We start from the raw sequence: 27,508 nt of genomic DNA, 5'->3' as shown, positions 1-27,508 counted from the left end.
TGGTTCTCAGCCCACAGCTCAGCCTCAGGGTGTTGAGCAGGAGAGGATTTGTGACGAAGTCAGATTGGATGGCTGTAACAGGGTGGAAGGCCAGTATATTAGGCCTTTTCCCTATAAGCTGAAAAGGAGTTACCTCCAGTCAGCTAGGGACCCCTGGGAGATGACTGCCTAGGAAGGAGTACTGTTGAAGGGGATCTGGGGGTCCTAGTGGATCACAAGCTAAATATGAGTCAACAGTGTAAAGCTGCTGCAAAAAAAGCGAACATCATTCTGGCTGGATTAGCAGGATTGTTGTAAGCAAGACACGAGAAGTAATTCTTCCACTTTACTCTGCGCTGATTAGGCCTCAACTGGAGTATTGTGTCCAGTTCTGGGCACCACATTTTGGGAAATATGTGGACAAATGGGAGAACATCCAGAGAAGAGCAACAAAATGATTAAAGGTCTAGAAAACATGACCTGTGAGGGAAGATTGAAAAAACTGGGTTTGTTTAGTCTGGAGAAGAGAAGACTGAGAGGGGACATGAGAACAGTTTTCAAGTACATAAAAGGTTGTTACAAGGAGGAGGGAGAAAATTTGTTCTTTTTAACCTCTGAAGACAGGACAAGGACAATGGGCTGAAATTGCAGCAAGGGAGGTTTAGGCTGGGCATGAGGAAAAACTTTCTGTCAGGGTGGTTAAGCCCTGGAATAAATTGCCCAGGGAGGTTGTGGAATCTCCATCACAGGGGATTTTTAAGAGCAGGTTGGACAAACACCTGTCGGTGTTGGTCTAATGTGACGTTCCCCTCTGGTGTTATCCGGACCGATGATCTGCTAGGCCTCTCCAGTCCTTGACTCTGGGACCCAGCCTTACCCTGCTCTGCTAGGAGAATCTCCATTCCTGGGCTGGTCACGCTCAGCCTCTGGCATGTAAGCTGCTCCCAGGTACTTGCAGCTGAATGACACTAGCCAATACCCCCAGTCCCAGACACAACCTTGGGAACCTCTGTCTTGCAGTATCCAGTTATGCCCACTGGATACTGCAAGCTTATATGAGTTCATCAATTTAACAAAGAAATTGATATTTACCAGGCTTGTTCTCCCAAGGGGAGTCTCTGACACACTGCAAACCAAACGCACTTCAGGTCGAATAAACAAACAGATTTATTAACTATAAAGGTAGATTTAAGTGATTATAAGTCAAAGCACAAGAAGTCAGATCTGGTCAAATGAAATGAAAGCAAAATGCATTCTAAGCTGATCTGAAACACTTTCAATGTCCTTACAAATTTAGATGTTTCTCACCACAGGCTGGCTGTTCAGCCAGGCTCTCCCTTTTGATCAGTGGTTCAGTCACTTGGTAGTGGTGGTGCGCAGCTGTAGATGTAGGTGAAAGAGAGGGAGCAGGGCAAAATGTCTCTCCCTTTTATCATGTCCTTTCTTTCCTCCTCCCCTTTGGAGTTGGGTGAGCATTACCTCATTGCACTCCCAGACTGCCAAAAGGAAGGGGGTGACCATTGTTCCTGTGAGGCTGGGCTGGGTTCATAGACTATCAGGGTTGGAAGGGACCTCAGGAGGTCATCTAGTCCAACCCCCTGCTCAACACAGGACCAATCCCCAATTTTTGCCCCAGATCCCTAAACGGCCCCCTCAAGGATTGAACTTACAACCCTGGGTTTAGCAGGCCAATGCTCAAACCACTGAGCTATCCCTCCCCCCATCCATGTCCTGATGAGGAGTAAACTGCCTCTCTGTTCTTGGAGAGTTTTTGCATGGGCTGGCTTTAAGCCGTGAGGATACATTTTCAGCCTCATAACTATATCCATTAAATTATAAACAATAACCTTACTACAACATGACTGTAACAATCAATCACTATAACAACAATGCTCAATGCATGATCAGCCTTCTGAAGACACCCAACATGACAAAATTTGCATTGGATACCACACAATCATTTTACAGAGATGAACATGGGGGTGTAGGGTGTTCCCCCAAGGTACAGAGCGTCACATCTAGATAACACTTAAGCCTGCCATGAGTACAAGGGATTGGACTAGATGACCTCTGGAGGTCCCCTTCAGTTCTAGGATTCTATGATCCAGTTAAGGGCTGCCTCCTGTCTGCGATCTTTACACACTCCTTCTGCAAGGAGAGACAAGATGCTGCAGGCAAGGAAGGCTGCGCCAGGGCTGAGGGATGCTCTCCTCCAGACCCACCAGGAAGCTACAAACCAGACTGCCTCTTTGGGGGAAGGACTGACACCCATGACCTGGGGAACCAGCTGCTCCTGCTCCTTCACAAGAAGGGTCACCACAGGGCTGATCCCTGCCCTCGCAGCATGTCTCCCAGGGCTGTCAGGAACCCAGCGACAGACACAGAGTGGGGCTACCAAGATGCTCAATGTCTAGTTGGCAACCAGTATTAAGCGGAGTGCCCCAGGGGTCAGTCATGGGGCCAGTTTTGTTCAACATCTTTATTAATGATCTGGATGACGGGATGGATTGCACCCTCAGCAAGTTCGCAGATGACACTAAGCTGGGGGGAGAGGTAGATATGCTGGAGGGTAGGGGATAGGGTACAGAGTGACCTAGACAAATTGGAAGATTGGGCCAAAAGAAATCTGATGAGGTTCAACAAAGACAAGAGCAGAATCCTGCATTTAGGATGGAAGAATCCCATGCACTGCTCCAGACTGGGGACCGACTGGCTAAGCAGCAGTTCTGCAGAAAAGGACCCGGGTATGGATGAGAAGCTGGATATAAGTCAGCAGGCTAACGGCATATTGAGCTGCATTAGTCGGAGCATTGCCTGCAGATCAAGGGAAGTGATTATTCCCCTCTATTTGGCACTGGTGAGGCCACATCTGAAATACTGCATCCAGTTTTGGGGCCCCCACTACAGAAAGGATGTGAACAAATTGCAGAGTGTCCAGCAGAGGGCAATGAAAATGATCAGGGGGCTGGGGCACAGGACTTACAAGGAGAGGCTGAGGGAACTGGGCTTGTTTAATCTGCAGAAGAGAAGAATGAGGGGGGATTTGATAGCAGCCTTCAACTACCTGAAGGGGGGTTCCAAAGACGATAGATCAAGGCTGTTCTCAGTGGCGGCAGATGACAGAACAAGGCGTACTGGTCTCAAGTTGCAGTAGGGGAGGTCTAGGTTGTATATTAGGAAACACTATTTCACTAGGAGGGTGGTGAAGCATGGGAATGGGTTACCTAGGGAGGTGATGGATCTCCATCCTTAGAGGTTTTTAAGGCCCAGCTTGGCAAAGCCCTGGCTGGGATGATTTAGTTGGGGTTGGTCCTGCCTTGAGCAGGGGGTTGGACTAGATGACCTCCTGAGGGCTCTTCCAACCCTAATATTCTATGATTCTATGGCCTGATCTACACTGGGGGGGGATTGATCTAAGATACGCAACTTCAGCTACGAGAATAGCGTAGCTGAAGTTGACGTATCTTAGATCGACTTAGAATCACATACTTCGCGTCCTCGCGGCGTGGGACCGACGGCCGTCGCTCCCCCGTCGAGTCCGCTTCCACCTCTTGCCGTGGTTGAGTTCTGGAGTTGACGGCAGAGCGATCAGGGATTGATCACTACCCACCGATCTGGCGGGTAGTGTAGATGTGGCCTAAGGGTAGGTCTTCAAGACCCGCCGTATTGGCGGGCAGCGATCGAGCCAGCGGGGATCGATTTATCGTGTCTAGTCTAGTCTCGATATGATAAATCGACCCCCAAGCACTCTTCCGTCGGCTCCTGTACTCCAGCGCTGCAAGAGGCGCAGGTGGAGTTGACGGGCGAGCGGCAGCAGTCGACTCACCGTAGTGAAGATGCGGTAAGTCGATCTAAGTATGTTGACTTCAACTACGTTATTTACATAGCTGAAGTTGCGTAACTTAGATCGATCCCCCCCAGCATAGACCAGGGCTATGATACCCATGTGACGTTAATGACAGAATCTCTAACCATATAGATCATTGTTGCAACCACTGTTATATATTTCAGAGTAGCAGCTGTGTTAGTCTGTATTCGCAAAAAGAAAAGGAGGACTTGTGGCACCTTAGAGACCTGATATTCTATGACTAACAAATTTATTTGAGCATAAGCTTTCGTGAGCTACAGCTCACTTCATCGGATGCATCCCCTCCCACTCTGGATGCATCTGATGAAGTGAGCTGTAGCTCACGAAAGCTTATTCTCAAATAAATTTGTTAGTCTCTAAGGTGCCACAAGTCCTCCTTTTCTTTTTGTTATATATTTGCAGCAAATATTGTACAAAGGTTGTCGTGTGAGGGGCCTATGGGAAGGTTATGATTTGCTGGTTATGATTATGGTATCTGTATGGGTGTATCAATTTTGTAGTTAAAGTTATGAATATTGGCTATGTACTTGTATCTCAATGTGTTTTGATTCTAAGAAGCCTCAGTGAAGCATTTGGTCGGCTTCTTGAGAAGGGACTATTCTCAGTAAGTGCCCAATCAAGAAACACTTAATGGACAATAGACCTTGGAAGACTCCAATCCACATAAGAAGTCTTCCTGGGAACGTTCAAGATAGCATGTAAGCAATGGCTGCCGCCTGTAAAGAACTGAGTCATGCATTGACATGTGACTTGCCCATGTGACTCCAAACTCCATTTTTGCTGTAATTTTCCACAGTAAGAACAAAGAAATGTCCTTACACCTGGAAGAGACTATAAAAGGCAGCTGCCTCGCCTCCATCTTGTCTTCAATCCTGCTTCTTGCCTCTGGAGGGACTTTGCTACAAAATGAAGCTCTGCACAAAGGGCTGAATGACCCATCCCAGCTGTGGATGTTCTCCAGAGACTTGATTTGAACCTGCAGCTTATTCCATCACTGCTACAAGCCTGAACCAAGAACTTTGCCATTACTGTATGCAATTGATTCCATTTAACCAATTCTAGCGCTCATCTATATCTTTTTCCTTTTATGAATAAATCTTTAGATTTTAGATTCTAAAGGATTGGCAACAGTGTGATTTGTGGGTAAGATCTGATTTGTATATTGACCTGGGTCTGGAGCTTGGTCCTTTGAGATCGGGAGAACATTGTTTTTTTACTGGGGCATTGGTTTTCATAACCATTCATCCCCATAATGAGTGGCACTGGTGGTGATACTGGGAAACTGGAGTGTCTAAGGGAATTGCTTGTATGACTCATGGTTAGCCAGTGGGGCAAAACCGAAGTCTTCTCTGTTTGGCTGGTTTAGTTTCCTTTGGTGTTCAAAGGAACCCCAGCCTTGGGCTGTAACATCCCTGCTTTAAGCAATTTGTCCTGAATTGGTCCTCTCAGTTGGGTCCCACCAGAACCAGCATCATTACAACCTGCACACAGACAGACAAGCACAGTCAGTGTGGGAATGCATGCAAGCCTATAGCCCACACTCATAGATTGTAAGGTTAGAAGGGACCATCTTGATCCTCTAGTCTGACCTCCTGCACATCGCAGGCCACAGAACTGCATCCACCCCATCCTGTAATAAACTCCGAACCTCTGGCTGAGTGACTGATGTCCTCGACTCATGGTTTAAAGACCCCAAGTTACCGAGAATCCTCCATTTCCACTAGTTTAAACCTGCAAGTGACCTGGGCCCCATGCTGCAGAGGAAGGCGAACCCCCACTGGTCTCTGCCAATCTGACCTGGGGAAATTCCAAATCTGGTGATCGGTTAGACCAGAGGTGGGCAAACCATGGCCCGTGGGACCATCCTGCCCGGCCCTTGAGCTCCTGGCTGGGGAGGCTAGCTCCCGGCCCCTCCTCTGCTGTCCCCCCTCCCCCGCAGCCATGCCACTGCATGGGCAGCGTGGCTGCTGCCAGTCTTGCCACTCTGAACAGCATGGTAAGGGGGCAGCGAGTGGGGGTTGGATAAGAGGCAGGGGGTCTCAGGAGTCCAGTCCAGTTGGATGGGGCAGAGATTCTGGGGTGGGGTGGTCAGGGGACGGGGAACAGGGAGCGGGTTGGATAGGCGTGGGCAGGGGCGGCAGGTTTGTATAATTTTTGGTGGTGCCCAAACTCTGCCCCCCCCCACCTGCCCAAGGCTCTGGGAGGGAGTTTCGGTGGGGGAGGAGGTCTAGGGTGCAGGCCCTAGGCTGGGCCAGGGGATTGGGGTGCAGGGTGCAGGCTCTGGGAGGGAGTTTGAGGATGGGAGGGAGGGGGTGCAGGTTTTGGGAGGGGGTGCAGGGGTGAGGGGTGTGGTGTATGGCTGCAGATGAGAGGGTATGGGAGGGTCTCAGGGCGAGAGTAGGGGTGTAGGGGGTGAGGGCTCTGTCTGGGGATAAGGTGTTTGGGGTGTTGGAGGGGCTCAGGGCTGGGGTAGAGGGTGTGGTGGGAGAGTGAAAGCTCTGGTTGGGGGTGTGGACTCTGGGATGGGGCAGAGCATTGGGGGTGTGTGTGGGGGGTGAAAGCTCTGGCTGGGGGTGTGGGCTCTGGGGTGGGGCAGAGGGTTGGGGGTGTGTGGGGGGGTGAAAGCTCTGGCTGGGGGTGTGGGCTCTGGGGTGGGGCAGGGCTGGGGATGAGTTTGGGGTGCAGGCAGGTTGCTCCGGGGCAGGGGCCAGAGAGGAGGACTCCCCCCAGCCCTTTCCCTGCCGGCAGCAGCGAGCTCTGGGAGATCAGCCCCCCTTTCCCGCCCCCCCAGCAGCACACTCACCCCCACCACTGTCACTGCATGTGCTCCTAGGGCCCCTCTCAGGTCCAGGAATCTCCCTCGCCTCCCCCGTGGTGGGTGCCGGGGGGTGCTGCGTGCGCCTCCCCCCCTGCTGTTGCCCCCATCTGTAGCCTCACTGGGGGAGAGGGATGGGGCTGCCCCTTGCCCAGCATGGGGCAGGAGCGGTGACTGCGGGCGGGGGGCCCTGTGCGAGTGGAGGGCCCCAGCGGGAAAGGGAAGGGTCCGAGGTGGAAGGGCAGGCTCAGAGGGGGCCCTAGGACCCTGCGGCAGCAGCTGCTGCAGGAAGGCGGCATGGAGCCGCAGGGGGGAGGCCGGGACCCTCTGCTTGGGGGCAGGTGGGGCTGGGGCGGGGGGGGACACAGCCTCAAATATTGGTGGAGCTGGGCCCCGGGCTCTGGATATTGCTGGTGCCAAGGCACCACGGGCCCATGTAACTCGCCGCCTATGTGGGAGTCCCAGGGGGCCTGTCAGGGGGTGGGGGTTAGAGGGGGGTGGGGTCCCGGAGGGTGGTTGGGGCAGGGGGTCCCGGGGGGGCGCTCAGGGGACAAGGAGCTGGGGGGGGTTGGATGGGTTGGGGGTTCTGAGTGGGGCAGGAAGTGGGAGGGGGCCAGGCTGTTTGGGGGGCACAGCCTTCCCTACCCGGCCCGCCGTACAGTTTCACACCCCCGATGTGGCCCTCGGGCCAAAAAGTTTGCCCACCCCCGGGTTAGCCCCTGAGCATGTGGGCCGGTCCCACCAGCCAGACACCTGGGAAGGATTCTCTGTAGTAACTCAGAGCCCCCCCCCCCCAGTGTCCCATCACCCCCCCAGTGTCCCATCACCGCCGCTGGGGATTTTGCTGCTAGCAGCAAAGCAGCTCCAGGCCATTGTAGACAGTCCCACCGCCCCCCCCTCCATAAACTTATCAAGCTCAGCCTTACGTCCAGAGATGCTGGAACCATTCGTATAGTGGGGGTGCCGAGAGCCACTGAACCAAACAATAAATCCTGTATATGATGGAAACCATTTCAAGCCCTAGCACCCCTGGACGTAAGGAGCACCTATGGTTATGTCTGGGTTTTCTTCCCAGCTCTGGGGAAGGAGTGGTATCTAGTGGTTAGGGCTGGGAGCCAGGACTCCTGGGTTCTCTCCCTGGCTGTGGGAGGGAAGTAGTCCATACTAGTTAGAGCGGGAGGCATGTATGCGCAAATATACACACACACTTCATTCCACTCTTAAGCTGGGACCCATTGTTCCTCTTGGGAACTGAGTCTCCCGGGAGAGGGAGCAGGGACAACAGCTGGAGGGGTAATCATACTCCTCTCCTCCCAGCTGGATTTCAGCTTCATTTCTGGGCATCAGCCAGCATTCTCCCACAGCCAGGGAGAGAACCCAGGAGTTCTGGCTCCCAGCCCCCCCCTTCTCTAACCACTAGATCCCACTCCCCTCTCAGAGGTGTTTGGCTGTGGGGTGAGTCATGTACCTGGCAGTCAGCCCACTCACCAGGGCACCAGCTCAGAACCCAGGGGCATGGGTCCAGGACACAGCACAACGACCTCCAACACCCCCCACAACCCACTGTGCTCCCCAGCTCTCCATGGCTTTCAGCACCTGCCCAGTGGGCCAGTGTAAGCGTCTCCCAGCCCAGAATTCCCAGAGCACCCGTTAGCAGAGGTGCTAGAACCATTTTTATAGTGGGGGTGCTGAGAGTCATTGAACCCAACTATAAACCCTGGATATGATGGAAACCACTTCAAGCCAAGGGGTACTGCAGCACCACTCACATCCCTAGTTCCAGCACCTCTGCCCGTGAGCGCTCTGAGTGCTCATGTGCCAGGGTGATCAGCACAACATAGATAGAAACGGGGGGAGACAGACAGACAGATATGTAAGTGGGGGAATAGTCCCACTCTTGTGGGCAACTTTCCTGGCTTCTGCACGACCCCGGTGAAGTGGGCTAGCGAAAGGATCCGAGTCCTCGCTCCCACTTCCTTTACCCAGTGGCCTCCCTGCCCTTGAGGACTCCCCTTCCACTCTCCTGTCTGGCAGAGCCCTTGTAACCCCAACAAGGCTGTGCCCAGGATTCCTGGGGGGCTCGACCCCAACCCTGCTGTGGTCATCTAGGACAGGGGCTAGGGTGTCCCCACTCTGGGGTACTCTCTGCACTGGGCACTTCTCTGACCCACTGACCATTACATACAATTTGAAGCAAATGCAAGGTATTTAATCAACAATTAATTTTATAAAGAATAAGGGGAAATGGGAAAGGTTAAAGGAAACACATCACCCCGCTCTGTGGCAGGGAACATCACAGACAGTGTCTCTGGAACGTCCGGGCCGTTCACAGTCTGTTCCTTGTCAGTCCCAGGCCTCCTGCTCCGGCCCTGGCTGTGCTGCAGGGATGCTGCGGGTTGGACACTTGCTCTGGTGATGGCCACATGCTCTCGGTGGCAGGACCCTTCTTCCCAGCGTTGCCCCCGCCCTGTCGGGGTTACCAATCCCCCTCCGAGTCTGGCCGGCAGAGCCTCCTGGCTGAGGCGTCTCCCTGTGCTGGGCCCGCTGCCCAGGGTCCCCCTCGGTCTCTCCAGCTGCTCACAACACCCGGCTCCGGACTGCTCCAGCCCCAGCTCCAGCTCCACTCTGCCTCAGCACGGCTGCTGCTCTGCCTCCAGCTCCCTGGGCTGCTTCTCTGGCCCCTCTGGCTCTGGTTGCTGCAGCTCTGCTCCCAGCACAGGGGCTGCTCTCTCTGGGCTGCTTTTCTGGTCCCTCTGGATCTGGCCCAGCTCAGCTCGGGCCCCTACTTTCTCCTTAGCTCGGCCTCACTCTGTCTGACCCAGGCAAATCCAGCTCACCCGGAGGATGGGATCCCCCTGGCCTCCTGACTCCCTGATTAGCCTGCCCGCCCCATCATTCAGGCTGACCTGGAGCATTGGTCTCTCCCCATTGCTCCTGGGGACTGTCAGTCTCAGGGTCCTGGTTTCCCATGGACCCTTTTCCTTTCAGTACTGGGAGTTAGCAACCAAAACACCCTCACTGAATGTTAGTAGGGGGGCAAAGATATTTCCTGATATCTGCTGGGAGAGCAATACAGCGGTGCATAGACAATCCAGGAAGTTTTTGGAAAGCGTAGGGGACAATTTCCTGGTGCAAGTGCTAGGGGAGCCAACTAGGGGGAGCGCTTTTCTTGACCTGCTGCTCACAAACCGGGTAGAATTAGTGGGGGAAGCAAAAGTGGATGGGAATCTGGGAGGCAGTGACCATGAGTTGGTTGAGTTCAGGATCCTGACGCAGGGAAGAAAGGTAAGCAGCAGGATACGGACCCTGGACTTCAGGAAAGCAGACTTTGACTCCCTCAGGGAACAGATGGCCAGGATCCCCTGGGGGACTAACATGAAAGGGAAGGGAGTCCAGGAGAGCTGGCTGTATTTCAAGGAATCCCTGTTGAGGTTACAGGGACAAACCATCCCGATGAGTCGAAAGAATAGTAAATATGGCAGGCGACCAGCTTGGCTTAATGGTGAAATCCTAGCGGATCTTAAACATAAAAAGAAGCTTACAAGAAGTGGAAGGTTGGACATATGACCAGGGAAGAGTATAAAAATATTGCTCGGGCATGTAGGAAAGATATCAGGAGGGCCAAATCGCACCTGGAGCTGCAGCTAGCAAGAGATGTCAAGAGTAACAAGAAGGGTTTCTTCAGGTATGTTGGCAACAAGAAGAAAGCCAAGGAAAGTGTGGGCCCCTTACTGAATGAGGGAGGCAAGCTAGTGACAGAGGATGTGGAAAAAGCTAATGTACTCAATGCTTTTTTTGCCTCTGTTTTCACTAACAAGGTCAGCTCCCAGACTGCTGTGCTGGGCATCACAAAATGGGGAAGAGATGGCCAGCCCTCTGTAGAGATAGAGGTGGTTAGGGACTATTTAGAAAAGCTGGACGTGCACAAGTCCATGGGGCCGGACGAATTGCATCCGAGAGTGCTGAGGGAATTGGCGGCTGTGATTGCAGAGCCCTTGGCCATTATCTTTGAAAACTCGTGGCGAACGGGGGAAGTCCCGGATGACTGGAAAAAGGCTAATGTAGTGCCCATCTTTAAAAAAGGGAAGAAGGAGGATCCTGGGAACTACAGGCCGGTCAGCCTCACCTCAGTCCCTGGAAAAATCATGGAGCAGGTCCTCAAAGAATCAATCCTGAAGCACTTAGAGGAGAGGAAAGTGATCAGGAACAGTCAGCATGGATTCACCAAGGGAAGGTCATGCCTGACTAATCTAATCGCCTTTTATGATGAGATTACTGGTTCTGTGGATGAAGGGAAAGCAGTGGATGTATTGTTTCTTGACTTTAGCAAAGCTTTTGACACGGTCTCCCACAGCATTCTTGTCAGCAAGTTAAGGAAGTATGGGCTGGATGAATGCACTATAAGGTGGGTAGAAAGCTGGCTAGATTGTCGGGCTCAACGGGTAGTGATCAATGGCTCCATGTCTAGTTGGCAGCCGGTGTCAAGTGGAGTGCCCCAGGGGTCGGTCCTGGGGCCCGTTTTGTTCAATATCTTCATAAATGATCTGGAAGATGGTGTGGATTGCACTCTCAGCAAATTTGCGGATGATACTAAACTGGGAGGAGTGGTAGATACGCTGGAGGGGAGGGATAGGATACAGAAGGACCTAGACAAATTGGAGGATTGGACCAAAAGAAATCTAATGAGGTTCAATAAGGATAAGTGCAGGGTCCTGCACTTAGGATGGAAGAATCCAATGCACCGCTACAGACTAGGGACCGAATGGCTCGGCAGCAGTTCTGCGGAAAAGGACCTAGGGGTGACAGTGGACGAGAAGCTGGATATGAGTCAGCAGTGTGCCCTTGTTGCCAAGAAGGCCAATGGCATTTTGGGATGTATAAGTAGGGGCATAGCGAGCAGATCGAGGGACGTGATCGTTCCCCTCTATTCGACACTGGTGAGGCCTCATCTGGAGTACTGTGTCCAGTTTTGGGCCCCACACTACAGGAAGGATGTGGATAAATTGGAAAGAGTACAACGAAGGGCAACGAAAATGATTAGGGGTCTAGAGCACATGACTTATGAGGAGAGGCTGAGGGAGCTGGGATTGTTTAGTCTGCAGAAGAGAAGAATGAGGGGGGATTTGATAGCTGCTTTCAACTACCTGAAAGGGGGTTTCAAAGAGGATGGCTCTAGACTGTTCTCAATGGTAGCAGATGACAGAACGAGGAGTAATGGTCTCAAGTTGCAATGGGGGAGGTTTAGATTGGATATTAGGAAAAACTTTTTCACTAAGAGGGTGGTGAAACACTGGAATGCGTTACCTAGGGAGGTGGTAGAATCTCCTTCCTTAGAGGTTTTTAAGGTCAGGCTTGACAAAGCCCTAGCTGGGATGATTTAACTGGGACTTGGTCCTGCTTTGAGCAGGGGGTTGGACTAGATGACCTTCTGGGGTCCCTTCCAACCCTGATATTCTATGATTCTATGATTCTATGAACAGTCCCCTTACAGATAGATAGATAGATGGGGTGGCTGGGGATAGATCAGGGGTGGTCAAACTTTTTGGTCCGAGGGCCACATTGGGGTTGCAAAACTGTATGGAGGGCCGGATAGGGAAGGCTGTGCCTCCCCAAACAGCCTGGCCCCCACTCCCTATTCGCCCCCTCCCACTTCCTGCCCCCTGACTGCCCCCCTCAGAACTCTGACCCATCCAACCCCATCCCCGCTCCTTGTCCCCTAACTGCCCCCTCCTGGGACCCCCTGCCCCTATCCAACCCCCCTGCTCTCTGTCCCCTGACTACCCCTTCCCAGGACCCCACACCCCAAACTGCCCCCCCCAGGATCCCACCCCCTATCCAACCCCCCCCTCCCCGCTCCCTGACTGCCTCACCCCCTATCCACAACCCCACCCCCTGACAGGCCCCCTGGGACTCCACACCTATCCATCCCCCCCGTTCCCCATCCCCTGACTGCCCCCCCACAGAACCTTTCCCCCATCCAACTGCTCCCTGTCCCCTGACTGCCCCCTGGGACCCCCGGCCCCTTATCCAACCCCGTGGCCCCAGCCTCGGCCCCCGTACCATGCTGCTCAGAGCAGCATATCTGGCAGCTGCGCCGCCCGGCTGGAGCTAGACACGCTGCCACTCTGCTCGGCAGAAGCGCGCAGCTCCGCCACCCAGAGTGCTGCCCGCTTGGTGGCGTGGCTGCAGGGGGGGACATCAGGGGAGAGGCTGGGGTCAAGCCTCCCCGCCCGGGAGCTCAAGGGCCAGGCTGGATTGTCCCACGGGCCATAGTTTGCCCACCTCTAGGCTAGATAGGGTGTGTGGGGCTAGCTAGCTAGCTAGATAGAGGGGGTGGCTGGGATAGATAGATTGGGGGTGTCTGACGCAGGATAGATTGCGGGGGGGGGGGGATAGGTTGATCTCCTCCTCCATTGGAAGGCTGAGTTACCAATGGACTTGGGGCCTCGGTTTTTTGGTGCCAGGGTGTCCCCTGGTGGTGGATTCACCTGTTGAGTTCAGCTCCCAGGTTCCTTTCTGCTGTGCCGTACTGCGCCATGGCGGGCCGGCGGGCGGGCGGGGAGGGGGGGCGATTCTGCATTTGCTTTCCCTGCTCCACAGTTCCATTGCCCCCTTTCTGTTGGTTTTGCCCTTTCATCGCCCTTCCCGCCGGTGCCCCAGGCCAGACCCGGCCTTGACTCCCGCCAAGGTCTATGAAGAGTGACTGCACTGGGGTTGATGCAGTTACACTGAAGTGATCCCCCAGGGGGCTGGGAAGGGGGGCCCCAGGCCATCAGTCTGCTGGCTGCCCTGACCCCCTGGCTATGGCGGACTGCTAGGGTGACTCCGATCCCCATGTTCCACTGTAGGGTATTGCTCACAGGGCCCGCTCAGGATCGGAGCCCCTTGGACCAGTCACCTCCCAGCTGCAGAGTCCAATTCCAACCCAGGGCTCAAGGCATCTGTCCCCACACTTCACTCAGCAGCCAGGGGAAAGCTGGGGTCCTACACCCCCCACCCCTTTGCTGCCCAGCTTCCTGGGCCTAGAATAGTCCCTGGCCTGATTGGCAGGTGCCCCGGGTGGTGGAAGCTGCAAAGCTGGCCTGCCCCAAGGAGCTGTGTCTGCCAGCCCCTTCCCCAACCCCTCTCTGGGGCTGGGGCTGCCCCCCCCCCCGTCTGCCTTCAGTCACTCTGGACAGCTCTGCTAATCCAGTCACCTTCACACATGCCCTGGCTCAGGGTGTGCTGTGTGATCCCCAGAGCTGTGAGCTTGCTCACAACAGTGCCCTACAAATACTAGCTGCTGAATTGTCTGCTGTGCTGGCACTAGGGCCAGCACAGGGACTGAGGGAAGGTAGCTGGTACCATAGTGGGGAGGGGATGCCCCATGCTGCCCTCCCTGTGGTGCGGAACAGCATAGCCCAGCCACCAGCTCCTGCCCCCAATCCACCTCCCTTGGAATGACTCCTGCATCGGGGTCCCCTCTAGGGTGGCATAGAGCCCCCCAGTGCCCAGGCATTCCCTGAGGGAAGCTCACCAGCCCCACACCCCTCAGTGCTGGCAGAGTTCAAACTGCAGAGTAACTCTGCAACCCCCTGTGGATGTTGCGACACAGATGAGCTCAGCTGGGCTCTGGCCCCAAGGTCAGGCTGACGCCTGTCTCTCCCTATCCTGCCAGCCTGTCCTTGAATGCCAGAGGTTGCCCTAACCAGGGGGCCCAGAGCCATCCAGCAAGGATGCAGGATGCTGATTGTGTGCCCAGGCCCTGCCTCTCTATCAGACGAGTCACCAATGGGGGAATGGTAGGCAAAGGAGTGGGGTGGCTGGGCCTCAGCTGCAGGACCTTCTGTTCGAGAAGGCTGCAGTTCAGTGCAGCGCTGCAAGCTTCCCCAGGAGCAGTGGTGCAGTGAGTCTATCAGCGCTGCAAGCTTCCCCAGGAGCAGTGGCGCAGTAAGTCTATCAGCGCTGCAAGCTTCCCCAGGAGCAGTGGCGCAGTGATTCTATCAGCGCTGCAAGCTTCCCCAGGAGCAGTGGCGCAGTGAGTCTATCAGCGCTGCAAGCTTCCCCAGGAGCAGTGGCGCAGTGAGTCTATCAGTGCTGCAAGCTTCCCCGGGAGCAGTGGGTCTGTTGCAGCACCAGAGCCATAATGCTGTGAGCTTCCTCCAAGCCCAACTCGCTGACTCCGAAAGCTGTCAGCTTCCTGGCTCCCAGGAACAGAGCCCAGGAGTCCGGACTCCAGCCCCCCACTGTAGACACTAGTCCACCAGTGTAGTAGCCATGTGACCGCACAGGTGGTTTGCCTGCTCAGCAGGGCCCCATGGAGAACAGCCTTCACCCAGCCCAGATGCCAGCCAGCGGCTGTGCCCTCCTGGCTGTCTAGACAGCATGTGGGAACTCCCTGGGCCCCACCCTCTAAGCAGGCTGCAGGCAGTGATGAGATGCCAAAATCTTAACCACCGGTTCCCTCCTCACCCCATGAGGGGTTGTTGCCCCCCCACCCCCCGGGACTCCTGCTCCATCCAACCCCCCGCGTTCCTTGACGGCCCCCCCCCCGGACCCCTGCCCCATCCACCCCCTCCCCGTCCCCTGACTGCCCCCAGAACCGGGCAGGGGGGTCTCGTGGGCCACCATAGTGGGTGTCCACCCCACCCCTAAGAGCCAGAGGGACCTGCTGGGGGGTGAGGTGGGGAGTCCCAGCAGTGCTTACCTGGGGCAGCTCCCAGGAAGCATCTGGCAGGTCCCTCTGGCTCCTAGGGGTGGGGGAGCGTAGCTAGGGGAGGAGCAGGGGGAGCAGCTGCTCCCCCCACTGATCACATCAAAAGTGGCACCTTAGGCACCGACTCTGGGGTGCGCCAGGGCTTGAGCCCCCATGGGGAAAATATGATGGGTGCAGAGCCCCCACCGGCAGCCCCGCGCCCAGCCTCAGCTCATCTCCCCTCCGCCTCCGCCCCTGAACCCACCGCCCCGCTCTGCTTCTCCGCGCCCCCCACTGGCTTCCCGTTGTTCGCGCGGGAAGCCGGGAGTTCTGAGAAGCAGGCGGCAGCTTCCCACTCAGACTGAGGGAGGCGGAGGTGAGCTGGGGCGGGGAGCGGTTCCTCTGCGGGGCCCCCCCCCCAGGTTACCTGCTGCGGCGTGGGCGGCCCTCCTCGTGCCCCCCCCCGCCCCAGCTCACCTCCGCTCCACCTCCCTGGGCCTGAGCGCGAAGCCGCCGCCTGCTTCTCAGCCCCCCCAGGCTTCCCGCGCGAACAGCTGGTTCCTGGGAAGCCGGGGGGGGGGGGTGGCGCAGAGAAGCAGAGCGGGGGGGGCGGAGAAGCAGAGCGGGGCGGCATGTTCAGGGTCGAAGGCGGAGTGGAGGTGAGGTGAGCTGGGGCCGGGCGCGGGGCAGGGAGCTGCCAGTGGGGGCTCTGCACCCACCAAATTTTCCCCGTGGGTGCTCCAGCCCCAGAGCACCCACGGAGTCGGCGCCTAAGGTGCCACTTTTAGCCGGTTAAATGCAGAAGCCCTCGCGGGACAACCGGTTCTAAAAGGGCTTCTACATTTAACAACCGGTTCTAGCGAACCGGCTCCAGCTCACCACTGCAGGGTGCCTAACACCTCCCCCGTGCCAGTCAGGGGCTAAGTCAGCAAAGGGGTGAGCGTGAGCTGAGGACCCTCGACCCCTGGAAACAGCCTGGTACAGCCACAGAGCACCCACTTTGAGTGGGGGCAGGCAGGACCTCACCCCCAGCTCCTGCTGGGGTGGGACATGAAGTGCCCAATCAGTCTGCAGGATTTAAAGGGGGCTCCCCTGCCCTGCCCAGGACCCCCAGGGCCTGCCATGAGCCAGGAGGGGCGCAGCCCTCCTCCGCTACCCTTCCTCACAGGTCTGAGTTCCAGGGCAGATCCAGAGCCTGGACAGGTACCCGGGGGCCCAGCGCTCTGCCAGGGAGGTTCAGGAAAACCTGGGGCAGTGCGGGGAGACGTAGCCATCCATTGTGACTGCAAGGCCGCCTTTGGGGTGTGTCGAACAGGCTCCCGCCCAAGGGCGTGCCGTGGCAGGGTTTGGATTCCCACCAGACCCGCTGCCCAGTGCCAGCTGGGCTGGCGGAGGCTGCATGCCGGCGGGTGAGCAGCAGCCTGGGGGAGGGGGAGAGACCCAAGCTGCAGGGGGCAGGTGGAGGAACAGAGTCCGAGCAGAGTCCCTGGACCAGGGGTCACCCCCCGCGGCTCCACGTGCTCAGCCACTGCTGTTCCCGTCCCCCGCACCCTTTGTCCCTGGAGTCGCCCCTGGCCACTCTGGACTGGGAGCCTCCTCCTGTCTGTTCTGCAGGGGGGGCTGGTGGCGCGGTCCCCCCCGTACCCGATTTCCACTGAGCTGGGGTAACGGGACAGGGGGAATCTGTCTGGCTGCAGCCTCTCTGGGGCCTGAACAAGCCTAGCTCAGGCTCCTGACCCTGAGTGCTTTCTTAAAGAGACAGCGCACTCCTATACACACACGCACACACTCTTCTCAACACAACACCCACCCACACACCCACCTTCACACAGTCCCTCAACACAGACACCAGGGCTCTCTGCATCCAGGTCATTCCCCACCTGGGCTGTGCTGAGGCATCAGGAGCTGCTGTTCCCCTTCCCTCTCATAACACAGCCCAGGCAGGGAAGGTGACCTGGATGCAGGGTGGCACAGTGCAGGGGTTAGGGGCACAGCGGGGATGTGCAGGGGGTGGAAGCATTGGGGCGCAGGAGGGGAGGTGAAGGGGCACAGTGCAAGGGTTAGGGGTACAGGAGGGGGCAGAGGTTGGGGTGAAGGGGCACAGTGCAGGGGTTAGGGGCACAGGAGGGGGCAGGGGTTGGGGGCAGGAGGAGGGCAGGAGTTGGGGTGAGGGGGCACAGTGCAGGGGTTAGGGGCACAGGAGGAAGGTGCAGGGATTGGGGTGAAGGTGGCACAGTGTAGGGATTATGGCACAGGAGGGGCAGTGGTTGGGAGTGAAGGAGGTGTAGGGATTAGGGGAGCTGGAGCAGGCAGGGGTGAAGGGGGTGCAGTGCAGGGTTTGTGGGGGGAAGGGAGGGTGCCACACCCATGGGGGCCAGGGCACCAAAATGCAAGTTCGCCCAGGGTGCCATTTTCCCTAAGTCTGGCCCTGGCGACCGGCCCACGGCCTGCCTTGGGCTCTGTCCTGCCTGGCAGGGAGCACTGCCCACTCCAGCTACTGACCAGACAAACAGCCGGTCAGCCCTCCCTGGCCTGACTGATAAGGCACCAGAAAGGCCCTTTGCTGACAGTCCCTTGCTGCTCTGCCCTGATAAGGGTGGCGTCAGCACAGCCTGCTGCTGTCTTTTCTCTCCCCCAGGAACAGGCTGCAGGCGGAAGCAGGGGTTCCAGGCCCCCCAACTTTACGCACCAAGCCCAGATCAGTGGGGGTGAGGTGGGGGGGCAGATGGCAGCCTTGGGTGTGTGGGGGGCTGTTTTTCTCAGATGCTCTGGAGTTCCCCGTCCTGACACAGGCTGAGCTGCGTGCCAGTATTATCAGCTGCACGGTTCTGGGCGACATCCTCCAAAATGGGCTCTCAAGATTCTGGGTGGGAGAAACAGCCCAGGAATGCCTGTTAAACACCCAGAGGTCAGCTGGCAGGGGCCGTGGGCAGCCACGTGGGGTGGGATGGGATCTGTCTCTCATCGGAGCAGTTGAATAATGGATCTGTCGTCCCCCAGGGTGGGGCACGGAGTCAGGGATCAGACAGGGCCTTTCCCTGCTCGCTGCTGGAGACAAGCTTCTGAACAGCTCCACCCTGAACCTATCTCCACCAAAAACTCTGCCTTTGGGATTTCTTATCACAGGGCGCGGTCAGTGTAGCGCTGGCAATCAGAAGACCCCGCCTGTGACCTCAGGGCAAGTCACGCCCTGGTGCCGTGCCTCAGTTTACCCAGCTGTCCAGTGTGGATCATCCTGACAGCCGTGGGAAGACAGGAGCAGGAGGTGGTGAGGGTAGTGTTTGTTGATGTTTGAAAAGCATGTTGGGATCCTGAGGTGGAAGGAGCTAAAGAGAGTGAAGGATGATTATTGGCTATTATTAATAATCATTATATTTGTGTGCAGGGAAATGATCCTAGGGTCCTTGGTCCCCTAATGTTGAGCATAAGAAAGAAAGAAGAAGCTAGATGGGGTGTATGGAGCTAGATTCCCCAGTCACCCCCATCCCTCCCTGCTCTGATCCTGTCGGTCATGCCTATCCCAAGCACTCGGTTGCCATGTGGTCCTAGCCAATGCAGCGGCTGGTTGTTATAGTTGCCTCAGCTGTTTCCTGCTCCCCCCACCATCACCCAGAGCACAGAGCTGTCCCAACCCAGCCTCGTCCATGGTTTGCCCCCTTCCCACCTCCCCCACCCGGCTCCAGGGAGAAGAGCCAAACCCTCATCCCCATCTCAGCAGCTTCTGGGGGAAGGGTTTAGCGCAAGCCCTCAGGATGCTGCTGTGGCTGTAGCATCGGCAAGCCAACACCCCTGATCTCATGCTTGGAAACAGCTGAGCCCTTTTATCTGAAGCTTTTCCAAAAAAATGCCTCTGGAGGCTGACACCTGGCCTGGGAAATTTCAGCCCAAACCGGTTCAATTAGGGTAAAGTGACAAGCAACTGAAGACAAGGTCTTATCATAGGACATGTTAGGCAATGCTAACTCCAGGCAGTGCTACCAGTCCTGATGCTCTGGGCCTCAGTTTCCCCCTCTACAGAACGGGGAGAATGATACTCAGCTCCTTGGTAAAATGCTCTGAGATCTATAGATGAAACGTGCTAGGTAAGAGGTAGGAATTATAAGTTCTTATCCCACCCCATCACCATGATATCTGGGCTCCTTGCAGTCATGCATTAAGCACCTGTCACGTGTGATTTGTTCTCTCCCAGGAGGCGTGTGTGGGCAGCATGTATGTGTTTTGGTAGGGTTGGTTTTAATGCCCATGCTGCTCTGTGTTGATATCAGAGGAGGCCTGATATAGAACCCAGGAGTCCTGATAGCCAGTCCTGCTGCTCTAACCCCCATGCCCCTCCCTGAGCAGACCCCCTACAGCTCGTGGTCCCAGCATTGGTGATCCTGTGACAGCTGCTCCTCCCAGGGATCATGTGCCCAGCCCGCAGGGACAGCCCATTTGTATTCAGCCCCTGCGGCATTCACGGTGCTGCCAGCCAGGGCTCTGAATGAGCTTCCTCTGGGGCCTCTGGTTCCCAGGTGAAGAGTCCAATGCCCCCCAACTTGCCCTGGCATGGCTCCCATGAGCAGTGAAAGCCCTGAGCTCCCTTCCCAGGGCCAGGATCTGTTCCCACTGCCCAAGAGGCAGCTTTATATAAGAGCCCACACCAGCTGTTGGGGTCCTGCCATGCTCGGTGCCAGGCGGCGGGGGGAGCCCGCCATGCTCAACTGGGCCTGCTGGCCCCCCCACCTCCCAAGCCCTTCACCTTCCATAGCTGGCATTTCTGTGGGAGCAGCAGCCTGGCTTTCCCATGGCATTCTATGGGTGGGGAGCTGCAAGGCTGGGCTGGTCACTGCCGTCACCCCATGGTGCCCATAGCTCAGGCCAGCTTGGACCCTGCACTGCTGCCAAGCTCGGAGGGGGGGGGGCAAAGTCTTCCAGCCAAGCGTCAGGACAAGGGCTGCTTCTTCTGGAATTTCATGCCGTGACCGGAACCTGCCAGCTGCCAGCATGTGAGAATAGACCACAAGCTGGAGAGCCAGGCCTCCTGGGTTCTGTTTTCATGGTGTTACCTTAGGGCAGTCCCTTCTCCTGCCCCAGGCCTCAGTTTTCCCCATAACACTGGTCAGTTCAGTCTGTGGGTTTGGGTTTCCTGGATTCCTCACTGATGCTCAGCTCTCACAGGTGCTGCTTTCACCATCTCCGGCTGCGTCCCACCCTGGCAGGCATTAGTGCTACTGACTAGTGTCCCCTCCCGCCTGGGCTCCAGCACTGCCATAAATCTGGGTATGAAGCCCTCAGAGAGCTCCAGCGTGCTAAACGCTGCACCACATGCTCCCATGAGCTCACCCCCATCAGCTCCCCGTGAGCAGGTCCCACTGTCGCCAACCTCAAGAGAGCAAAAAACCTGAGTCAGACCTGAAAACATGAGGAGATTGGCTCCAAAAACATGGGATATTTTTGTTTTTAAAGTACATCTTGTGTTTTATTCTTTCAACTGTTGCTCTCGCCTGGCCCATCCCAGAAGTGTGCATGAGGGGCAACCAGTGCTGTCCGCTCTCCCAAACAGTGTGTCCTTGGGGGGCCAGCCCAGCCTGAGACAATAGGAACATCTGCATTCATCTTGGCCAAGGGCAGTGGGGTCTACTGGGGAGAGCGCTGCTCAGGAGGCAGGAGAGTTGGGTTCTCTCCCCAGATCTGCTGCTTGGCTGATGTGTGAGCTTCAGTAAGTCGCTTCCTCTCTGTTGCTTTCCCCTCCCACCCTTCAACTGTCGTGTCTTCTCTGAGCTCTTTGGGACAGGAATTGTGTCTGTGCAGCACCCAGCAAAACGGGGCCCTGAGCTATCAGGGTCTGTGCAGCGCTCGGCACAGCGGGGGGCTGATCTCAGTTGGGGTCTGTGCAGCGCCCGGCACAGTGGGGCCCTGATCTGTCAGGGTCTGTGCAGCACCCGGCACAGCGGGGGGCTGACCTCAGTTGGGGTCTGTGCAGCGCTCGGCACAGCGGGGGGCTGATCTCAGTTGGGGTCTGTGCAGCACCCGGCACAGCGGGGCCCTGATCTGTCAGGGTCTGTGCAGCACCCGGCACAGCGGGGGGCTGACCTCAGTGGGGGTCTGTGCAGCGCCCGGCACAGCGGGGGGCTGATCTCAGTTGGGGTCTGGGCAGCGCCTGGCACAGTGGGGGGCTGATCTTAGTCGGGGTCTGGGCAGCACCTCCATTCGGCCCTCTGTTCCAGTGTGGATAATGACACTACTTGTGAAAGAAATCACACTTGTGAGCTGTTGCTCTTATTAACAATTTATATTTATTAGCCATTTGAATCCCACAATGCCCTGGGGCATTTCATATTGCAGCATGAACTTTTCAATTCTTGCTAAAATGCAGCCACCTTTGGGGTGAAGCGTTGCCGTTGTCTACCAGCGTGTAGCAATGCCATACCACAGCTTCTGGCAAGGGCTAGGACAGGAAGTGCAGGCAAATCTTCTCTCCCACTGATATCGAAAGGCGAACGCACAGGCCAGAGAGCCGTTGTGTGTGGCCAGCACCCCTTAAATCATGGAAGCGCTTTGGAAATTCTTCCAACCCCTGCGCTGGCTTCAGAAGTGATTTTTGCCCTTCCTAGTGCTGAAGTGGCTCCATTTGATCTCACTCAATGCCAATGTCAATAGATTTTGGCCCCAAAACCTGTTGACCTCAATGGTGCCAACAGATTAGCAGAACCCATGATCCTGCCCAGCTCTGCCAACTGGATCCCGGGGGGGGGGGGGGTTACGTAGTAGTAATGCAGTGTTGCTTGCACCCGGGAGAATTGCCAGCCTTGGGAGGAAATGTTCCTAGCACCAGGGCAGGGATTTCCCATCCCTGGAGCCAACCGCAGAGCTCAGGGAAACAGGGCAGGGAAGCCGCCCCCATGTCTTGGAGCCTAATTTCAGGCTGCTCCACTTCCCCGTTTGGGATGAGGGCTGGGAATGGGGTGCTCTAGGGAACGCTCTGAGCTGAGGCAGGAGTGTTGCGTGTATACATCCTGCATGTGTGGGTGTGCATCCCGTGCGTGCGTGTGCATGTATCCCGTGTGTGTCCTATGCATGTGTTCTGTGTGCCTATCTCATGTATCCCATCTGTATGTGTGTGGATCCCGTGTGTGTACACACATATCCCACCTGTGTGTATCCTGTGTGTACATATGGGTTACCCATCTCTGTATGTCCTGTTTGTGTGTCCATATGCACAGACATATCCCATCTGTGTGCACTCCATGTGTGTGTGTATCCTGTGTGAGTCTGCGTCCCCCCCGTGTGTGTCTCAGGTAGCCGAGGAGTGTGATCAGGGGGTGACACTAATCTGTTCTCTTTGCAGTGGCTGCTCCCACTCAGCAGGGGGGCCCTGGGCCCTTTCCATTTGCATCTGAAGGTCACCTGGGACACCCAGTGAGTCACGGCCCCTGGCAGTGCAGCCTGGGGACACCCTGTCCTGGCCCCTTGGGAATCAAGCACATGAGAACTGAGTGGGCCAGGCCATGGTGCGGCTGTGCCTGCTAGGCCTACGCAGCCCTCCCTGCATCCCCTCACATGCATGGGAACCCCTCCCCCAGCATGCTCCCTGCTACGGTCCCATGGTCCGTCCCCTCCCCTGACAGATTCACTCCCAGGGGAAGGGCTCAGACCCAGTGGGGTCATGACTGGACCCCTGGACTCTCTGACCCGGCTGCAGGCTCTCACTCTGGGGGTGATCCACGGGGCAGAAGATGGGGCTTTAGCTCCAGGGCCAGACACAGCAGATCCCACCAGGACTCCATCCTCCTTCGACCACGGTGCAGTGACACCCAGCATCCAGCCTGCAACTGAGCCAGAGGGATCCGAACTGCCCTCTGAAAACTGGGGGGAGGATGGAGGGCACATCTGCTGTGTGTGTGGTGATGGTGGGAGGCTCAGAGAGTCCCCCCTCCCCTGGAAATAAATACCACTCCTGTTGCACAGATGAGGAAACTAAGGCACAGGTACACACATCATGCAGTGAACCAGGGGCACAGTTTGGAGTGGAACCCCAGGAGCTAATTCTCTGGGGCACGCTTCATGGGTGCAGGGCTGCCTCCTGCATGGCAGGGATGGGGTACTGCACAGCTCTGCTTGAGAAGCAGCATCCCTACATGGCCCCCAGGTCCAGTGAGCTCCCAGGGGATCATCAGCTACCCCCAACCTGCAGTACCCAGTCTCTTGCCTTTTACATAAATCTCTGGAGGCCCCTATTTCCTAGCACCACTGGGACATGGCAGATGCTGTGGGTGGGTCAGTCTGGGTGCCCATCCCCTTGGTGCCTGTGGAAGGTGCATGGTGGTGGCTGACCAGCAGGGTGGTGCAGCTGGCACACTGGGGATGGCAGTGCTGTAAGTCTGGCAGAGCAGCACCGAGAGCTGGCGAGAGGGGAGTTGATCTAAATGAGCTGGTGGCATCTGACTGCAACAGCTGCCCGTGACCTTGCACTGACATTGGGCTGGAGCTTGGTGGGAGGTACCCATAGCCAAGCAGCAGGTGGAGGGGCCATGGGTTTCCTCTTAGAGCCAGCACAAATCTGGGCTGCTACCCACCCACCCACCCCCAGCCCCACTGGTCTAGGCTGAGTCCCATGCTTCACATTCTTGCAAGCCCTCCTCATAGCAACATGCTAGATCCCAGCAGCCAGTGTGTGGGAAAGCCCAGAGCTGCTGTAAGCTGAAGAATCACCCACCTCTCCCCTCCCCGTCCCTACTACCAGGCCTGGGCCTGGGGTAGCAGTTCAAATCACTCCCTTGTGACACAGGGAATGCTATCAGATCCTCAGAGACTGGAGCTGCATGGTCTAGTGGTTAAAGCACAGGAATAGTAGCCACCACTGCTAGATTCTAGCCCTGGCTTTTCTATTGCCTCAGTTTCCTCAGCTGTAATCCAGGAAGAGTTCTTGTGCCTCCTTGCAAAGCCAAGTGAGTGATGGCAGACAGGCACTGGGGTCAGGGTGGCACCAACCCATCTCCTGAGGGGGCTGACCCTAGCGTGCACGTTCCCCTTAGATGGGAGGCACCAGCATTTCCCAGCTGTGGGTGAGGCCAGCAGTCTTTTCCACTCTCATTCCTCCTCTTCTACAGAGCTCATCACAAACCAGAGCAGGCACCAGCTCCTTCCCCCACCCCCAGCATAGCTTTTCAGGCCAGGACATCTCTGTACAGAAATCCATCCTGCCAGAGGGCTCTGGGACTACTGTGCCCCACAGCAGCAGGATCCGGCCCAGGAGAGGTCCCCACGCAGCGCTCTGCCACAGGCTGCCAGGGTTTGCTCTACAGAGGCCTCTTGGCCCCAGCAGTGGTCTACACACCTGCTGAAGGGAAAGGTGTTGCTTGGATTGTGCCTTTTAGTTTCCACACAGCAGCCTGGGGTGCCTGAAAATACTGTGCTGGACCCTGGGGAGATGCCACCCAATTCACTGAGGACAAGGTACATGGGTCTGAGATCCACCAGGCTCTGGCCCCAGCCAGCCCTGTTGGGGCAGGTGGAGAGCTCCTGAGCAGCAGGAGTCAGAACGGTGCCTGCTGCAGGGAATTCAGCCTTATTGGCAGATGGGCTCCATAGGGAACTGCAGGGAACATGGAAGCGACAGACTGGGCGGCTGTAGAGATGCCACACCTGGGAGACAAATGAACCCCATCCATGGCAGGGCAGCACAGAGCACCCTCTGCATCTATGAACAAGGGAATAGCATCTGTGATGGAGGCACACAAATCTTCCTCCTCACCCATCACAGCCAGGAGAGCCACACTTGCAGGATTTAGCCAGTCACTGTTATTAACAGAACAGGGGGAGTGCTTGTCCCTCAGCCTACTGATACAGGCTGGGAAAGCACCCAGGGGCTCACTCAGAATTGTTGCCTCCGTTATCTTCCACACTTATGTTTCCTGCTAATTTATGCTGCCCCCATAACATTGGGAGTACATCAATTAATGTAATGCTCTAATTACAGATTGTAAACTGCAAGGCAGGAGACAGCGGGGATCAGGTTGAACATGAGGGCTCTGTGTGCCAGGCCAACCCCTGTGAGGCAATTAAAAGGGCTAAGCAGCACAGCTGGATCTTAAACTGCACAGGGACAGGCATGCAGGTGAGCACTATTGCTCATGCACCCCAGTGGGGGTGAAGCCCTGGATCACCTCAGGCTAACATGAGGCTGGTCTAGGCTAGAGCTGCCCCCCAGAGCAGAGGTGGCATGGCATTTTCCCCACTCCAACTAGTCTACTGAACCCAGCACATACCCAAGCCATGTAGCAGGCTCCCAGCATGCCCATTTGTGGTTACCTGTGACCCCTAAAGTGGCTGGGGTCCCACTATGACAACACCTCCTCCTCTGTCCTTCTATGCAATTGCAGCACAGAGGTCCTTGTGCCAACAGCCCCTACCCTGGTCTAAAATGGGGGGGGGGGGGGAGCATGGCCTTGTAACTTCTTTCCTTGGGGTTGTCCACCCCAACCCTTCCAGGGGAGAGATGGTTGGGCCAGTGGAGAAGCTGGGATGTCAAGTCCAGCATCTGTCCTAGAGTGAGGATGGTTTGGGGAGGTGGGCTAGCTGGATGCAGTGGATTCACTAGGTCACAGCACCAGGAGGGCCAGTGTTCCCAAAACAACCATGCAACATGGGTGGCGCTGGATTCAGAGAAGTTCCAGGCAGCAACAGCACTAGAAGTGATTGGGCACTCACTTGGCCCTACACTGCTCCACTTAGGCACCCACAATGCAGAGGTCCATCACAGGGGACAGCGTGCTATTCTGGAACAGGTTCAGTGAGAGTTTCCACTCTAGCCCCACGCAGGGGAGTTCAAAGGAAGTGTCAGGGACTCCACAATCTTGCATAAAGCCCTCCAGCCACTTCCTCTTTCTACACTAGTTCCCTCTTCCCCTGCACCAAGCTCTGTTCTGCTTCTCTTCCCTTGGTGCTGTCCCCCTTCTCCCAGCACCCATCTGCCCAAGGGTGAAGCTCAGCTTTATGCCCCCTCTCTTTTCTAGATGTAGGAGTAACAGGTTGGGCCAATGGACAGAGCACAGCCTGGGATTCTGCAGGTTCAGGCAAGCCACTTCCACTTTCTGCACCTTCATTTCACCCCCTATGAAAGGGGCTAGGACAAGCCTTGGCCAAGTGCTTGGAGAGGGAAGAGGGTTTGTGGTAGTCTTTAACACAAGCACAGGTAGGTTGCTGGAGGATGTTTTGGATTAGGAGATCCCCAAAACTGAAAGAAGCAAAGGGAGTATTACAAGCCACTTCCTTAACCCCTCCCCCACTACCAACAGAACCCAACCACTTGAGGAACAGTTCTGTGGCAGTGCTATCTGTGACACCCCAGCATCAGCCCTGCCTGGTAGAGCACTGCTGTAAACAGGGTCCAGCTGTCTGGGAACAGACAGGGGAAACCAACCCTCAACCCTACAATGACAGGCTGAGAAAGTTGCCACTGTGTCCCCCACCAAATCTGTGCTTTCATACTCCAGTGAAACAGGAGGGAGAGTTGAGAACAGAAGGATCAAGCCCACCTCTATACCCTGAGAGCAGCAACAACAGTCTCCCTGTGTAGGGCACCTTCAGATTACTCCTCCATTCCTTCTGCTAGGCCAGACAGCAATTGGGCTGGAGGGCTTATGCGACAGCAACAGGCTGGGGCTGCAGAGTGCAATTAGTTCACTCCAGCTCTTGCACTGGTTTCCTGGGAGAGTGCGGATCAGTAAAATGGAGAGGACTCTGATGGAAAGTATTAACTCCTTCCTTCTAAACCTCTTCTCAGTCTGCCACAGCAGCTTCTGTATGTTTAAGACAGGAAGCTGCAGGGCAAAGGGGCCCACTGTTCAAATGCTATGCTGCCTTCTGCCACTATAGCAGTAGCAAAGTGAGACTGTTCTAACAGTACAGTTCAGTCTGGCTCCAAAGCAAGTCTATGGCTGTACTTTCTGCTGCAGGGAAGAACATTCCCACTCTAGCTCTGGTGTATTTGCTGAGACCAACTGTTACAAATGACAGCATCACCTAGGATTGCCCTGACCTAAGTGCACTGCATGAACATGAACATTCAGGCTGTGTTATAATCCCAAATTGACAGGCAGACTGAGTACTGGATTAGAGGATGTGCCAAAATCAGGGGTTGTCTTAAACTGAGCATGCATCTGCCTTGAGAAGCTGCTTTAACAGTACATCA

General features: G+C 56.1%; 1 long non-coding RNA gene and 1 pseudogene across 1 annotated transcript; one reads left to right on the top strand and one right to left on the bottom strand.

The window, feature by feature from the left end:
- LOC119848578 overlaps positions 1-5,562 on the bottom strand; it is a 33,529-nt pseudogene extending 27,967 nt beyond the window's left edge.
- Positions 5,563-17,899: 12,337 nt separating this feature from the next.
- LOC122457534 lies at positions 17,900-20,783 on the top strand. The gene is made up of 2 exons (XR_006277098.1): positions 17,900-19,418; positions 20,494-20,783. It is a non-coding gene; the product is annotated as an uncharacterized LOC122457534 (long non-coding RNA).
- The last annotated feature ends 6,725 nt before the right edge of the window (positions 20,784-27,508 follow it).

Source organism: Dermochelys coriacea, chromosome 26 (genome assembly GCF_009764565.3).
Source record: "Dermochelys coriacea isolate rDerCor1 chromosome 26, rDerCor1.pri.v4, whole genome shotgun sequence".
NCBI lineage: Eukaryota > Metazoa > Chordata > Testudines > Dermochelyidae > Dermochelys > Dermochelys coriacea.
This window is presented reverse-complemented; position numbering and strand designations above follow the sequence as displayed.